The sequence below is a fragment of the Drosophila biarmipes genome, unplaced genomic scaffold (assembly GCF_025231255.1).
Source record: "Drosophila biarmipes strain raj3 unplaced genomic scaffold, RU_DBia_V1.1 ptg000009l, whole genome shotgun sequence".
NCBI classification, from domain to species: Eukaryota; Metazoa; Arthropoda; class Insecta; order Diptera; family Drosophilidae; genus Drosophila; species Drosophila biarmipes.
The window spans coordinates 2,882,371-2,900,211 of NW_026114530.1; the positions used below are offsets into that span (position 1 = coordinate 2,882,371).

The window sequence follows — 17,841 nt, forward strand, 5'->3', positions numbered from 1 at the left end:
CTCAATTTCCGTTTTGCTCCCTTAAGCTGAGTAACGAGTCGAGGCTCTCCATGTGATCTCGACGCTTCGGATCTTGGGATATGCAAAATATTATATTGTATAGATATATTTAAATATACGTGCAAATATACGTAACTGCTGATCCAATTCACTTAAACACAAAATATAAAGTGCCTAAAGCACGCGACGTTCTTAACGGATCCGATTCATCAGGATCCCCACTTGGTCTACCGATTCACTTCATTTAAATGTATCCAAATGCATTTTTAATGTTGTTGATCTTATATTACTTTCCAGTTGTATTAAAATGATCTGATCCTTGCTGACCCTGGTGGCAGAGGACTCCGTGGACGACTGCGACATTTTGCCACTTTTTCTGGCCAAAATTAATAACTCCTTGATTTTCTTCTCGTTGTTTGGTGATCCTGTTGGATTCTTGGTTGATGATCCTGTTCGGAGTCTTTTTTTTTTCTTCTTTTTTCCTTCCTTCTTTTTTAATGTTTATTTTTGGAGAGGGATTGCCCTTTAGCCTGTGATTTCGATGATTATTTGATAATAATTTAAAATTATTTTCCTAATGGTTTGATATTTCTATAAATTTTGTTGTTACTTTTTGTTTTTTATATTGTCAGAGCAGTGAATTTTTCGTTAGGATCACTATTTTCTAATTTAAGATTTAAGAAGATTATTTCATTAATTATTTTCCACCTTAGTATTTTATTTTCATTAGTATTAACTTTTTTATTGTTTGACGATAGTTTTGAATTTAAGGAAATTATTGAATTTATTAATTTCCACCTTATTTTTTTATCAAAACTAGCTTTATATTTTTGTATCGGGGTTTTGGTTGGTCGGTTTTTTTTTATTTTAAAACTTTTTTAGCATTTATTTGTTGTTTTAGCCTTGTTTTAGCCAGATGAAAAAACGTTTGAAAACGCGTTTGAAAGTTCATTAGCGCTAAAGCCTTTTAACGGCATCAAAAAAAATCTGTTCTTTTCACCCCAACATGGGATGACGCCCTTAAACCTAGAATTTTATGCAGATTCTAGACGGTTGTGGTCCTTCTTACCGTGTGGCCTCGAGGATAATACACCGGTCGTAGATTTTCGATTTATTTTTATACCCTTGCAGTAAATATAAAGATATTAGACAGAAGTTTTCAACGAAGTGAAGAAGACCTTTCAACATTTCAGAATTTTTATTAAAATTAAAAATAACAAGAAAGGAAGTTAAGCCCAATTTGAATACCCCTGCAGTTATAAGAAATAATCAACTTTGGTAACACCATGTAAAATTTTTAGGATTCTTGCTGACTTCAATAATGCTAAAAAAAAATTATTTTATTTTTTTAAGACCATTTTCTTACATCTATATGTTAGATAAGTCCGATTTGTATTAAATTGCATTCAAAATCCTTACAAATATAAAAAATTATATTCCCAATATTATAAGATAATATGTCAAAAAGCCCCAAAGCTATAATTTGTTTCATATTATTTTCCCACCAATTTTCCAATCGAACCTATGACAGCTATATGATATAGTCGTCCGATTTTGATAAAATTTAATGCAAAATTCAGAATTAATTAAAAAATGTTATTTCCAAGGTTATAAGTTAAAAAACACCAAAGATATGATCCATATTTTCCGACTACTTTTCCGATCATTTCTATGGCAGCTATATGATATAGTCGTCCGATTTTGATAAAAATTTAATTCCAAATTCAGAACTTATTTTAAAATGTTATTTGGATATAACAAAAATTATATGTAAAAAACACCGAAGATATAATTGTTTTTACAAATTTTTTCCCCGACATTTCCTATGGGAGCTTTAAGATATAGTTCTCTTCTTTTTCTTCTTATATACTACCTGCAATATAAAGAAGACTTTTGGAAAAGTTTCAGGCCGATAGCTTTAAAACTGAGAGACTAGTTTGCAGAAAAATGAACGGCCAGACGTACATGGCTTGATCGACTCGTCTAGTGACGCTGATAAAGTATATGTGTACTTTATGGGATCGGAAACGTCTCCTTTACTGTGTTGCAAACTTCTGACTGAAATCATTATACTCTCTGCAAGGCTATAAAAACGTATACCTTTCATAGAAACTATTTGATACTTAATATCAAAGTAATACAAATACCGTTATATTTCTTTTTAGTAAAAATAATCGGTAATATATTTATATGTAAACTTATCTTAATAATTCTGTAATAAGTTGTTCGTTTACTAAAAAACTAAATGTTCTGCACATAAAATTTTCCTACGGGATTGACCTGCAAAAGTATAGAAACTTTCGCATGCCATGCTTAGGTTCCATTATTGTTTTATTATACCCCTTACTCGTAAAGTGAAGGAAGCATTTTCGACCCCATATAGTATGTATATTCTTAATCAGGATCACTAGATTTTTGGATCTACCCATATACGGGGCTTCGGCAAGTAGATTCTTGAGATTCTTGTGCATCCAAGTTTGGTTTAGCAGCGTGATCGTCGCCTTCGCACACTCTGCTGGTGCGCTCCGTCACTACGTGGACTGCCGTCCACAGTGATATTTTTTTTATAAGTTGATCGATTTTTAATATTTTAATACCCTTGCTGATGATGATTTTAGTCAAAAGTTTGAAAAGCAGTCAAGGAGACGTTTTCGACCTCGTAAAGAATATACATATCCTTGATCAGCAACACTAGACGAGCCGATCTATCCATGTCCGTCAGTCCGATTGTTTTTACGCAAACTATTCTCTCAGTTTTAAAGCTATCGTGAAGAAACTTTCTTAAGTCTTCTTTCTTTTGCAGGTAGTATTTAAGTCGGAAACAGCCAGATCGGACTGGCTAGCTCCCATAGGAATAATCGGAAAAAAAAATTTTAAAATTATATCTTTGCTGTTTTTAATCATATAAACTCCTACGCTTGAAAATATAAAAATCGGACTACTTTATCATACATCTGCCATAAGAACGATCGGAAAATTGGTGGGAATTGGCGGCGGTGTTTTTGACATACTCGTATTATCTTATACTATTGGGAATACCATTTTTTGTACTTTCTACAATTTCGAATTTCATTTAATAAAAGGCGGATGAGTCGAATATTTAGCTGTCAAAGAAGTTATAAAATTTTTGTTTTTAATGTCACTGAACCTATAACGGCATTTCTTTCGGAAAGCCGAAATGAACTTCCTTTCTTGTTTGTGTTTTTTTTGTTTTGTTTTTAATATCTCTACGAAATTTTCAACCAACAGAATATGCTGCTGAAGAGAAAAAGTTGGAAAAAAGATTCCAAAAAACGATGAATGTTAAAGGCACTTTATCCCTTCCCTGCTTTATACTAAAAACCTAAAAACTAGCTACGGCTAATCACCATTCTTTGCATGAAAATCGACTTGTGTTAAAATAATTGCATAATAAATGTAGTAAATATAATAAGAAACAAGAAAGAACGCTTTTCAGTAGATGTTATGTGGGCGGCTGACAGCTTTAAGCGTTTTAGCCATTTGTGGGCTTTAGAGTAAGCGTGGTACACCGCTGAAACAAACTTGCTCTGCGTATATTCTAGCTCTAATAGTTTCCGAGATCTCAGCGTTCATACGGACATGGCTAGATCGATTCGGCTAGTATATATATATATACTTTGTGGGGTCGGAAACGCTTCCTTTTACCTGTTACATACTTTCCGATGAATCTAGTATACCCTTTTACTCTACGAGTCACAGGTATAAAAAAATAAATAAATTTAGAATTTGGAAAATTAATTATCTTTTTATTCTTAAATATATTTCCTATATATTTCCTGATATATCGATATCAGACTATCAGATACCCGTTACTCAGCTTAAGTAAGAAAATAAAAATATATACAGCTGTGTTCATTAAAATATCAGTGCAACAGAAGCAACACTATAAAATTAGCATAGTCCTTTTTGCTAGTTGATCACTGGTACATTTTTTTTCTAAAATGGATCTTAGTGATTAAAATCAAGTACAAATCTTGATAGATTAGATTAGTTTTAGGGTTGTTTTTGTATTTTTGCACACCAGCACTACGTTTTGGCTGTTCATTGAAATAGCAGTTTTTAATTTTCTCCCACGAAAAATGCCAAAAACTCTTGAAATGTGGTCAAAAGCAAGTTTAATTAATATCCTTATTATAAATAATACGACAATATATAATAACAATGGCAAAATATTATTTTAGTGGAATACAGTTACAAGGTAGAAGGAGAAAAAATAATTAAACTGAGAAAGATGGGCAAAACATTAAAATATTCTGCCCAGATATTTTCCAAAGCTATAAAACATGAATCGAAGCGCGAAAACCAAGGCGCGATACACAAAACCACGATTGTAGACGACCAACGCATAGTGCGCTTCAGCAAAGCCAATCCTTTTGCATCCTCTAGAGATATTCGGCGAAGATTTTGGACAAAAATTTGAATGTGCAAAATCAACGAAAGGAGTAGTTACTTGGTAAAAGACATTTCAAACCTAGGATGGAGTTTGTCAAATACCTCTTGAATTGGCCACTATCCAAATGGCGTAATATCCTAAGGAAATATTATTCTAAGCTGGTGTTATTTTGTGGAACAGGTTCAAGACAGTATGTCCGTCGACACCAGCACCAGCAAAACATACGCCTAAGACCGTTAAGCACGGTGACCTTAAAATCATGGTACGGGCATGTTTCTTATACTGCGGTGCGAGCCCGATACATGTGATCGATGGGTTAATAGACCAACGGGTCTATTGTATTATACTGAGAAACTTTATGATGCCTTATGCTAAGGATGAAATGCCCTTAATATGGACGTTTCAGGAGGATAATGATCCAAAACATACCAGCAAACTGACCAAGGAGTGGTTAAGCCAAAACCAAATTGACGTAATACCGTAACTAGCACAGTCCCCGGATTTAAATCTTATTGAAAACTTATGGGGGGACATCAGGTGATAAGTGGCCAAGAAATCCCCGATGCCGCAGCTTTGGCAAGTTGTGCCGGAAGGATGGACTCCATTCTACGTAGGTGTGATGCTGTAATAGCCAATAAAGGCTATATAACAAAATATTAGGTCGTAATCAAATCAAATTTTAGTAGGATTAAGTTATTTATAAGCCACATTGAATAATTTTATACTTTTCTTTTAGCACTGCTATTTCAATAAACATGCACTGCTATTTCAATGATCACAGCTGTATACATATATATATACTGGGCGGCAGACAGATTTAAGCGTTTTAACAGTTTGTGGGCGTTAGAGTGGGAGTGGTACATTTTTTTAGGTAAATGATAAATTTAGTAAAATAATCCTATCATAAAAACTGTAGGCGCTACAGATTTTCGCGGATTGTGGGAGTTATAGGGGACGTAGAACCCCGCTGAAACAAACTTGCACTGCGTAGGAAGCCCAGGAATCTGCATGAATATGCTAGCTCTTATAGTTTTGTGATCTCAGCGTTCATACGGACGGACGGACATGGCTAGTGATCCTGATCATGAATATATATACTTCATGTGGTCGGAAAAGCTTTATTTTACCAGTTACATACTTTCTGACGAATCTGACCCTTTTATTCTACAAGTAACGGGTGTAAAAATAAAAAAAATCGATTGTTAATGACAAATGGGGGGCAAATTTTAAAATTACAGAAAAATATATTTTTTTTGTGGCGTCAATAGTTTAAAAATGTTTTAAAATTAAAATTGGGTTTTGTCTTAAAGAAATTAAAAATTGTGTGCTTAAAAAAATGTATTTTAAAAGTAGAGGCTACTTTTTGAAAACAAACTTTTTTTATAACTAAAAAATCATTTTTTTTTTGGCCAAATCCTTATACACGTGTTTACTTATTTTCCGAAAAGTATAAGTAAGAAAAGTATCAGGCAAATAAAAAATTCTTATTAAAACATCTCTTTTTTTCGGGCAAATCCTTATACACGTGTTTACTTATTTTCCGAAAAGTAAAAGTAAAAAAAGTATCAGGCAAATCAAAAACGTGATTCTTTTTTTTTGCCAAGTTCGTTCGGTTTGTAAAAGAACGGCCCATATGTGCAACCATTGACACCTCCTTTATTATGACCGCAGCTTTATGAATATATTAATGTCGTCTTTTAATTATAACTCCGTTAAATAAAATCCTAAAATTTTTTGTGTACGGGGTTGGAATGAAAAATAGTAAAACCTTCCAAATGTTTTGACAGACCAACAAACCAAGAAATCATACTCCTGTAATAGTGGCTCAAAAAACAGAATTTTATCATTATTGAGGTTTTTTAGGAGAACTTTTCGGCACAGTTTACAATAGCGTTTTTAGGCGCATACATTTTTTTAACATCCATCGACGTAAATTGTGATGTTACAAAGTGTAATTAAAGGAAAACCCCACTTGCCTTTTTTAAAATGCGTTGTCGTTAGGTAGGTTCGGTAGGACGTGCCTCGTTCGATTTGTCTAGTGATCCTGATTAAAAATATATATAGTTTAGAGGAAAACGCTTTATTCTTTTATTTCATACTTTACGGTGAATCTTTAACAACCATTTACCCAATGAGTAACGGGTTTAATTACACTGCCCGTCAGAAAAATCGCGGGTTGAAAAAAATAACAAAAAATGAATGTTATTAAAGATAATTCGCGCAGCACCTTTCGGAGCCGCTTCAGCGCGCTGAGCTTTTGGAACCTCTGACACCTTTTCACAGGTCGGATTTCCCGGTATAGGTAGGACTGCGTACCTCGAGTACGTATGCTCTGCAATGCTTGGAATCTGAATCTAAGGAAGAATCATGGAAAAAGAAAAAAATTCAGAAACACACACAAAATACACAGCTGCGGTACATTAAAAAACTTTCGCCAACCAGTAAAACATCCTCTGCGGAGGGCTCACCTAAATTTGTCAGGCAGCTGGGCTAAGGACAAAACTTTTGCTACACTTCTTTCAGCCGAACACTGGTTTATGTGTCCTAACACAAATCGAATCTGAATCTATTTTTCTACCGACATTATTTTAGCCAAATAAGATTAATTGTAAACTCTTCTATGGGATCATACGTCTCGTCTACTATCCGAAAAAAAATGAAAAAATCCATTATCATTATGATACCAAAGCCCGGAAAGACCACACAATTCCTTTATCCTACAGACCAATTAGTTTCTTATCGTATCTGTCTGAGTTGTTCGAAAAATTCCTTCTAACCCGCAAAGTACCATATCTAGGAGCACACAATGTTATCCTGGTTCATTAATTTGGGTTTCGTCAAAAAGCATGGAACAATAAAAAAGTTAATAGAATAACATAAATATTTTATATAAATTATATTTGCAAACAAAACATACACAGGGACCTACGCATTCTTACCAAAAAAGATGAAATAGACAAACAAAAAGTGTCCTACAGTGTCGTACCTTAGATTAATTAGTTTAATATTTGATATACTTATTGTTAGTATCCAAAGGGAGAAGATTCAATAAATAAATAGCAAAGCATAAAAAAAACCTTAAGAGCATGTGGTAATTGGAATCCTGCGTAGGTATCAGTGCCTTTTTTAAAGCAGTAGCAAAAATAACTTGATTACTACAGAGAATATAAATTGTCCTCTGATTGCACTTGGTGCACTAATTCCGAAATGGTGGGGTTGTGCTTTGCCCCGTATCTTTAAAAAAAGCGAGTAATGAGGCTTTGGGTAAACACGACACTTCTGCGCCTTTCACATACTTACTAACTATCCTTGCTTAAGAAAATATATTATATGATACGAGGTGTGCTCAAAAAGTAAGGTGACTTTGAATTTTCAAGAAAAACTATTAATTTATTTATCAATATTAATGTTGTCCCCTTCAAAGTAATCCCCCTCAGATACAATACACTTATGCCAACGGTTTTTCCAATCCTCAAAGCACTTCCCATAAGTACTTTTCGGTATAGCCTTGAGGTCTTCCAGCGATGCAGTCTTTCTCTTCAATCGTTGCATATCTCCGTCCTTTCATTGGTCTCTTTAGTTTTGGGAACAAGAAAAAGTCACATGGGGCCAAATCCGGTGAATATGGTGGCTGAGGCATTATTGTGGTGTTGTTTTTGGCCAAAAAATCTCTCACAAGAAAAGATGAGTGTGCATTTTCAATTCTGGACGTTCCTTTCGTATTGCTTCTCGCAAACGGAGCATAACTTCCAGATAATACTGTTTATTGACCGTACGACCATATGGTGGTAAGAACTCCTGGTGCACCACGCCATGGTAATCGAAGAATACAGTGATCAAAACTTTGGCATTTGATCGAACTTGGCGTGCTCTTTTCGGTCTTGGCTCACATGGGCTATTTCATTGTGACGATTGGGTTTTGGTTTCGATATCATAACCATATACCCATGATTCGTCACCAGTTATGACCCTTTTAAGTAAATCTGGGTCGTCGTTAACGTCATTCAACAGCTCTTGAGCGATGCTCATGCGACGGTTCTTTTGGTCAAAATTCAGCAATTTTGGAACAAAACTTCGCTGACACACGACTCATGCCCAAAACGTTTAAAAAAATTTCATGGCACGACCCAAGCGATATACCGACATCTTCAGCAACTTCTCTGATAGTGATTCGACGATTTTCCAAAGCAATTTTCTTCACTGCTTGAACGTTTTCATCAGTTGTTGACGTGCTCGGGCGTCCAGAGCGAGGCTCGTCATTGGCATCTTCCCGGCCATCTTGGAAGAGTTTGTACCACTTGTAAACATTTTTTTTTTACTCAGAACAGTTTCACCGTATGCCACTGTCAACATTTAAAGTGTTTCGGAGCACTTAATTTTATTTTTTACACAAAATTTGATGCAAATCCTTTGATCCATATTTATCGATAGCAAAAAATCGCTGAGCACGCAAAACAACTTGTTACCTTTACGCCTCTCACAACTAAACAAAAAAGGGGATTCAATTGAAACTTGGTACAGATGTTAGGGAAGAGTGTACCAACATAACAAAACATAAAAATCGATAATCGAAAATATTTTGCCCGCGAAATTTGAAAAGCCACCTTACTTTTTGAACACACCTCGTAAGTTTGACGAAATTTAAACGTTAGTTAATAAGAATGCAGACGACCTGACGGAAGCTTGTGCATGTTTTGGTGACAGTTTTCATCGCAGGATATTTGTTCAGCTGAAGCAGCCTTCGATATTTCTGTGACTTGTTACAAGTCAATAAACGTTCCACAAAAAACAAGAGAATAAATTTTATCTTTAACATTGACGCCGCTACACACCAGAGCTCACAACGTATATTTCCCCCACCAACGTATATTTCCCCCACCAACGTATATTTCCCCAAAACAGGTAGGCTTTGTGACGTGCTACCGAGTTTTTTTTCCCAACAGTGGTAATATTTAAGCCCAAATCGTCTGTGCAACCGTATACGCTAAGCTAAGTCTTCGGCAATAAAAATGATTTGCGAACCAGAATCTGACAATAAGGCGAAAAGACGCTCATTGCGATGAAACCGCTAATGTTTATAATTACATAAAGAAAAGTGAAATATACTCGTAACTTGAACTTGCTTCGTTTAACTTTTGGCATCAATGAAAAGGTAATTTAAATGCCGTTTTAATGATGCACTACTTTTCTTAACCTATTCGGTACTTATTGAAAATTCCGAATTTGTGTGTCTACTCTTAAATTTTTTTCCTCATCTTGAAAATTTAAATTTTTTGATGCAAAAAGTTTGTTTAAACAAAAATAATAGAAACTGCAAGAAGAATTTTTCAAAAACTATTTTCTTATATTTTTTATGATTTTTTTTTAAATGTTTAGTAATAAGCACTTGAGCCACTTTTTCCCCTTTTTCATATAAATTCTTCCCGACACTGTCACCTTCAAAAAATCATAAAAAATCTAAGAAAAAAGGAGGCCTAACGAAAACCTAAGCCCCCACCAATTTACATTAGGGAGAAAATCTCGAACCCTGTTCAACGAAATTGTTTCATGTTGTCCCGGTCATAAAAGGGGAAATCCATGAAACCAAGCTTCAGAACAAATCTGAAGAACATTTCCGAGCTGTATCCAAATACCTAAAGAAACTAGGAAAAGCTACTACACGTTCCAACTAAAAAGCAGCAAAGGTCTGCAAGTGGTACTAAAAGTAATCCATCCGACTTAACCCCCAAGATAGTTATCGATGCTCTCAAAGAAAACGGGTTTTCTGTAAAGAACGTCATTAACATCATTAACAGGTGAAAAGAGCCGCAAACACTCTTCAGGGTCATGCTGGAACCAGACAACAGAGTTTTGAAGAAAAATGAAGTGCACCCATAACCTTCAATACTTATTGCACCGAAGATTTAACGTGGAAAAGCCACATAAAAGGAACAGCCCAGAGCACTGCAAAAATTGTCAGGAGTATGGACACACCAGGACATACTGTTCACTTCAAACAGACTCTGTAGCTTATGAAGACTTCCACAATTCGGTTAACTACCTGCCAACAAAGAAGACCCCAAAAAGGAAAAACGCATTAACTGCCACGGTAACTACGTGGAAAACTTCAGGGGCTGTCAAATCTACAAGTGAGAGCATCGCGTCATCATAATGTTGTCATCATATGTTTGATGAAATTGAAACGTTAATTAATAAGGAATCAGAGTTGACTTCATTCGGTAAGTTTCAGCTTTTGCTATCCTGTTTATCTGGCACAGCATTGGAGACCGAAAGATTGATGGAAATGAAGGATGCTTACAACTAAATTGTAGTTGATAATTTTATAGACAAACGTCTTATTATACAACCTCATATAAAAGAGATATTTGGGTTTGAACGAGTGGACTTTTAGGTTGCATGGTTTCGGGCTTTGACGGACCATTTAACATCACATCATCGTGGAAAAAATCGTCGGCGTCATGCATGGGGGCAGCAGGCCCCCAAACATTCGTCGCAACTTATCGCTCTTTGGAGGAGCCTGGTGCTACTTCATTAGTCGAGGTCGTAGCTCGGTTTTGGGTAATATAACACGTCATTGAACCTATTAGATGGATGTCAAAGGAATAACTCCAGTGCGAAGGGCATTTTAATAGGAATAATACTTCCATCTCGAGAATCTTCGGCTTGTCATTTTAAAAAACGTGACCTTATCTTTATGAGTGAGTCTTACACGCAAGCCCAAAGGTGTTTGGAAAACATTAAGCGTGAACTTAATAGAAACCCTACAATAAAATTTGCCTACTGTGCCTTTGTAAAGGAATATTTATTTATTTAGTCTGGAGGTACATGGAAATGTTTTTTTCCGCACCATTGCTAATTTGAAGAAGAAAGTACGAATGAATGAACTTCTTTAATCGGGACCTACAATTAAATATTGTTGATACTTTCATTCGGTTTCCCTGGTTTCCCATTTGCAAAAAGTGCCGTTGCGTATGCGTTGCAACTCCTGATACAATGCTTCAGGTATTCAATTTGGGAACAGAAATTTTAGAAAAAATATGTCACAAAATGGACCCCACTGCTAATGTCATTAATAAAATCGAATCTTAAAAATATTGATACCGATATAACAAATATATTATTATCAATAATTGTTTTCATTATGAGTGCATACATCTTGTATAAAGCTTATATGTGCTTTACCACAATAAGTATGTATCAAAGAGTGCGATAAACAGAAGCTAGGCTAGCTGGATAAAATTAAATTAATAAAGTGAAAACAATTATTTTAAAAATATGTTTCAAACCAAAAAAAATATTAAATTTGTATAGGTATAAAAGGAATAAAAATTTTGAAAAAAATAAACAAAAATTTTTAAAAAAACCTAAAATGAATACCACAGGTTGCATTACTATAGCCAATCAACCAACTTTTGAGAATAAAGTATTAGCTATAACTAGAAACAGAGCACAGCCTCTATCAATTTCATATTTTGAAAACGAGTATATGAATAGGTATGACCTACCTTTTTCCCCGATTATTCATTGCAGCGCCACGCAAAAAACAATAGTACTGTCTACCATAAGAAACTGTAAAGTATTCTCGGAAATAGACATACACCCAGTGTTAGGACACATAAATGTGCTAAAAATTATGCACAATTAATGCTAAAAAATTAATGCAGTTTTAATGGGAATGGGAACAATTAACTCTTTATATCCGTGAAATAAAATAAAACTTTGGTAAGTCTTACAAATGTATAAGCCAAAATAGGCCAATACATAAAGACACCATTAAATAACATGCAAAAGTTCTTGTAGATTCTTTCAATGCGGGAAGAACTTTGGTACATAAAAATAGTGAAGCAATAAATAGAAGAATTATTCATCAAGTTACGAACAACTTAATAACTATCAAAGATAGGTATTATTTAAATATATCGATATCGACACTTTTTAATGCGCCTTTGAGAATAGATCAAGAAATAGACCTGACGGAAAATGAAGTTTCCGATTCGAGAGGAGTTGAAATTAAAGAAAAAGATCTACATGATCTAACAATTCTTGCATTTATATCAGTAACAGAAGCAGAAGAAGAAGAAATAACCTCAGATATAATTGCGCCAGACATAAAAGAAAACATAATGGAAGACCCAGCAGCCCAAAGGGCATACATAAGATATCTCGAATGCCATTTCGGAATTTAACAGACAAATAATGCACCTCCAAAGATTTGTAATTGCTTTTAAGTTACAAAGTTCACAGTGTGCGAAAAACGAAATCCTGTCATCACGAGAGCAAGTCGAGATGTATTATTACTGTAGAATAAGCAACAAACCAATTTTAAAATTGAAAAAATTGTAAAAATATTTTACGATCAGCATGTGTAGGAGACAATTTAAATAAGAAAGGAAGTTAACTTCGGCAAACAGAAGCTTGTATACCCTTGCAGTTAAAAAAAATAATCAATTGGCAATATTAGTAACAATCGTCCAATTTTGATTAAATTTAATTTGAAATTATTAAAAATATAAAAAATTATTTTCCCAATATTATAAGATAATATGTCAAAAAACATCAAAGCTATAATTTGTTTCAATTTATTTTTCCACCAATTTTACGATTGCTCCTATAACAGCTATATTGTATAGTTGTCCGGTTTTGATAAAATTTAATTCGAAATTCATAACTAATTAAAAAATGTTTCCAAGCTTAGACAGACGGACATAGCTAGATCGACTCGTCTAGTGATGCTGCGTTGCAAACTTCTGACTGAAATCAATATATCCTCTGCAGAGGTATAAAAAACCAAACCCAACAAATTGAAAAATTCACAGCATAATCAAGGACCGGCACTATAATCTTTAGGTATCAAAACTCCAAATTCTAAGTATTTAAAATTAAAAGCTTAGTTCAACCCTTCATTGCTTTGATATCTCAAATGACCGAACAAGTTTTAACACACAAATCTCGCGTACCACGCAACGCAGAAACATCAAGGAAAAAACTAAAAATATATTTTCTCCAACTTTTTCTCTCCAACAGCATATTCTTAGTTACTCTTTGCAGATCTATCTAATCTAATCTATTTACTGTGCCGTCTAAGCCATGGCACTCAGCCTCTAAGCCAAAATCTTTCAGGTAATGCGTTAGATGTGCAAATTTTTTTCTTGTTGTATTGGGCGCCAGCTCTATCCGAAAAAAAGTTATATTTTTTTACTTTCGTCAGTTTGGTTATAAAAAGAACGGCCCATATGCTTTTTAAAATTTAAAGTCATTTGAAAATCGAATAGAACGGCTGCAGTATATACAAAATTGGCATAATAATAAAAATGCAAATATTTATAATCAAAGATAGGTTTATTGTTTTTAAATAAGTATTCTCCAGCTAAATATATACACTCAATATACTTTTTCCACTTCGATGAGAGACCGCAACAGCATCTTTTGGTGATGAAAATATTTAACTATGCATTTTTGTATTGATGTGCTGGAATTCAGAATAAGTTATGTAATTTTAAGTTAAGACTTGGATTCGGCGTATTGAACTATCAAAAAGAGGAGAGCTTAAGCTGATGTGTTATTTTGTTAATTTGTTTTGTTTCACAACTTTCGTTACATTTTGGTGATTGGAACCGTGGTTCGTATGTGACGATCTCATTAAGTATATATATTATTGATCAGCATCACTAGACGAGTCGATCTAGCCATGTCCGTCTGTCCGTCCGTTTCTACGCAAACTTGTCTCTCAGCTTGAAAGCTATCGGGCTGAAACTTTCCCAAAAGTCTTCTTTTTATTGCAGATAGTATATAAGTCGGAACCAGCCGGATCGGACAACTTTATCTTTATATAAAAAGAAGACAGACGGACAGACGGACTTGGCTAGATCGACTCGTCTTGTGACGCTGATCAAGAATATATATTCTTTATGGGGTCGGAAACGTCTCCTTCACTGCGTTGCAAACTTCTGACTGAAATTATTATACCCTCTGCAAGGGTATAAAAAATAAAATATTTGGTACTTTTTAACATACAACCTCCTACTCTTGGATATAGCATTTTTTATTTAGTTCTAAATTTTGAATTTAATTTTATCAAAATCTGACGACATTTCTAGCTGTTATAGGTGAGAAAGCAATATAAAATAAATTATAGCTTTTAATAATAATAAAATAATATGAAACAAATTGTACCGGAGGTGTTTTTGACATATTATCGTATACTATTGGGAATACCATTTTTAAATTTTTAAGAACTTTGAATTAAAGTTATTAAAAGTCAGACTTCCCTTACATATAGCTGTCAAACAAACGGTCAGATAAATAATGAAATATTTTATTTTTAATATTTTAGAATTATTGTTACAGCAAGTAAGCTTTATAAAAAATCCTTAAGTAGATAATTATATCTTGTGTTTGTTTCAGACCGGTCTGAAATCACAGTATGTAGAATTGACGCTCTTTTTGTACCTTAAGACCAATATCATCCAACTATGGAACTGACAATTTGCCTCCCTTGCTCTGATACCCTTTCTCCTTTAGTTTCTCCAACTAAAATGAGATGTTTTCGTAAATGTGACTATAATAAACTTAATGATATGATTTCTCATTATAATTTGACAGACTTGTACAATTGTACAGACATTGAAAGTGCCACTGAAGTGAAGTCTATACAGTGTTAAATATGTTTTTTAATGAATGCGTAACTGATAGTTTTCTTTCAAACCTATCTAAATCAATGTAAATTTGTATTTTCAAACGATCCGAAACAGTTTTACAATTTTGTTAATGCCAAGCGTAAGGCATCGGCATTGCCTTCATCGGTACGTCTAAACTCAATGGAGGCATCGACGGAATCTGAAATTGCTGATTTAATTGCTGAGTTTTTCCAAACTTCTTATAGTTCGACAGCTTGGTCAAATTCTAACTACCCTAATCCCTTAAATAGGGCAAATTGTATTTTCTCCCCTGTAATCACCGAAAGCTCTCTCGTAAGAGATTCAGCAACAACAACGCCAACATGTTGTCCCGGTTCAGATGGATTTCCTGGATGTGTGCTTAAGTTTTGTGCATTAACCATTTGCAAACCGATTCTTAAACTTTTTAATAAAAAGGATATAAGGTGCGAAGGCAGATGCCCAAAATTATAGAGGTATTTCTAAATTGTCGGCAATTCCTAAAGCATTTGAACGCATTATCCCTTCTCATTTGGAACATTTATGTTCCTCGCTTCTATCAACGTGTCAGCATGGTTTTGTTAAGCGAAGATCGACCACCACCAATCTTCTTGAATTGACATCTAATAAATGGCTTAAAAAAAAATGCAGACTGACATTGTATATACAGATTTTAGAAAGGCCTTTGACTCCGTTAACCACTCTCTTCTTTTATTTAAATTAGATCAGCTTGGGTTTCCTGGTAATCTATTATCTTGGATTTCATGTTACTTGAATGGTAGGACTCTGAGGGTTATATTCAAGAATGCTTTTTCAAAATTGAACTACGTGACTTCTGGAGTGCCTCAGGGTAGTCATTTGGGCACTTTGCTGTTTAAGTGGCTTCTAGAAGATGAAAACTATCGTCCGCGATATCGCATTCAGATCGCGGAAGTCACTCCCGTCGGGAAGAAATGTGCCACTTCGGCGACACTTCGGGAAGTCACTTCGGCGACTCTTCTTGAAGTGTCTTCGGCGACACTTCCAAGAGCTTTTTGACCTTTATCTTCAATGCGGTTCTCTCGAACAAACCTTTGGATGATGTATTGTACAGTACTGGGACTTAGGGCTATCATTTCTGCAATGACCCGCTGACTCTTTCCACTTTTAAAGTGTTTAAGCACAAGTTCTCGCTGCTCAATGGTTGTGCGTGATGCCATTTCGGCAATTCCCCTGTATCTCCTTATTCAAGTGTGACCAAGCTCACAATTTCATAGAATATATATTTGTTAGTATTTTAAATAATCAAATAATGAAAAAAACTGTGATTTTTAAGACTGAGTATTCAATGTTTTGACTTTAAACATACTGCACGAAATAAGCTGCGGCATGGAAAAAGCCTGTACATTTTGTTTTTTTTTAAATAATTATTTTGTTTTTTTGATTAAGAAACTCGCTTTCGTTTAATAAACAAGGTAATATTCCCTATTAAGATACTGCATTTAATTTTTTCTGTTATCTTTTTTAGTTTAGCCGGAATAACGACTTAAACTTTTTTTAGGTAACTGCAGGAAAAAAGCTGCGAGCCACTGTAGTTGAAAGCCGTCAGTTGTTGAGAAAATCGATTTTTCAGTAATGATTCTTTCACTAACCTTGCTTTAGGCGATTCCTAATCTGTCAATATACCCTGCATGTTGGTACAACGTCTGAGAGTGGAGCCCTGTGCAATTTAATATTTGCACCCTTTTTTGCATAAGATTAATTTCTCAAAAACTGACGGCTTTAGCTCAATGATACTTTCAGACAAGAAGCTTGAATTAACGCCCAATAACCGGGTTAACCGTCCATGCTGGTTACTATCTAAATCGATTGATACTTTAATTCCAAAAATGTTCCGATTTGGGCCCAAGAAAAGTAAAAATAAAAAAAATAAAAATACGCCCCATGTTCCAAATTCCACCGTTCCCTAATCGCCGCTAAGCCGATAATTTGACACACATGAGTGAAATCAGGTAAACTTAATCGAAATCCCGGAACATGCTAGTATGAATCAGAGAAGGCGTCGTGCACGAAGTCCTTGTTTTCTTGACTACCCTGCAAGCAAAAGGGTGATAATTGGCCTATCATCCAGGAGTCACTTCTTAGTAACTTTGGAAGATAGAAAGACGACAGCAAATTAACAACCAGCTCCCAACATAAGCCAGGCGGGCAATTTTACATTTTTTTATATGTCATTTTACATTTCTCTATATCACTCAATAATCTTTATATATTATACCTATATTTCTCACTTATGACCACCCTTATATTGTACCACCCTTATGGTGTCCAAGAAGCTGAGCCAGCAAAGTTTACCGCTATGGGCCGTGCCTTTGTACTATTGGTGTCCAGCGATCGAAGGACTTTAGCAATTTTGCGCTTGGTCAGCGAAATGCCATGAGCGTCCGGTCATACGTTTTACTTTTTGTCAACTTAACCAACTTTGTATAACCAACAAATAAAGATCCAAAACTCGCTAACAGAACTGCGACTATCGCCGTTATCAATTTATTAATTCTATACCCCGTCTGAGTCTCATGGCCAGCGGGTAAAAAAAGGCAGTTACCCTCTCAACCTAATCAACATCAATTTATACAGTTGATGCCACGGGCCAACCGGCCACTTTCTACATCCATTGCGTCTAAGACCACTTGCTGCAACCACAGTTTACTATGTTGAATTTGACCTGTTTCCCCATGGCCCAAATTAATATTTTTTAAATTAACAAGATATTTTAATGCAGGTTTCATTTAC

At 34.8% G+C, this 17,841-nt stretch overlaps 1 protein-coding gene and 1 long non-coding RNA gene across 8 annotated transcripts in view; one reads left to right on the top strand and one right to left on the bottom strand.

The window, feature by feature from the left end:
- LOC127011799 (uncharacterized) overlaps positions 1–11,032 on the bottom strand; it is a 28,726-nt gene extending 17,694 nt beyond the window's left edge. Inside the window, exon 1 of the long non-coding RNA XR_007765151.1 lies at positions 10,762–11,032. This is a non-coding gene — a long non-coding RNA (uncharacterized LOC127011799). The remainder of the gene's footprint in view (positions 1–10,761) is intronic.
- The window catches only part of LOC108027275 (G protein-coupled receptor kinase 1), a 284,279-nt gene that overhangs the window by 82,277 nt on the left and 184,161 nt on the right, over positions 1–17,841 (top strand). The gene's annotated exons all lie outside the window — the stretch shown is intronic.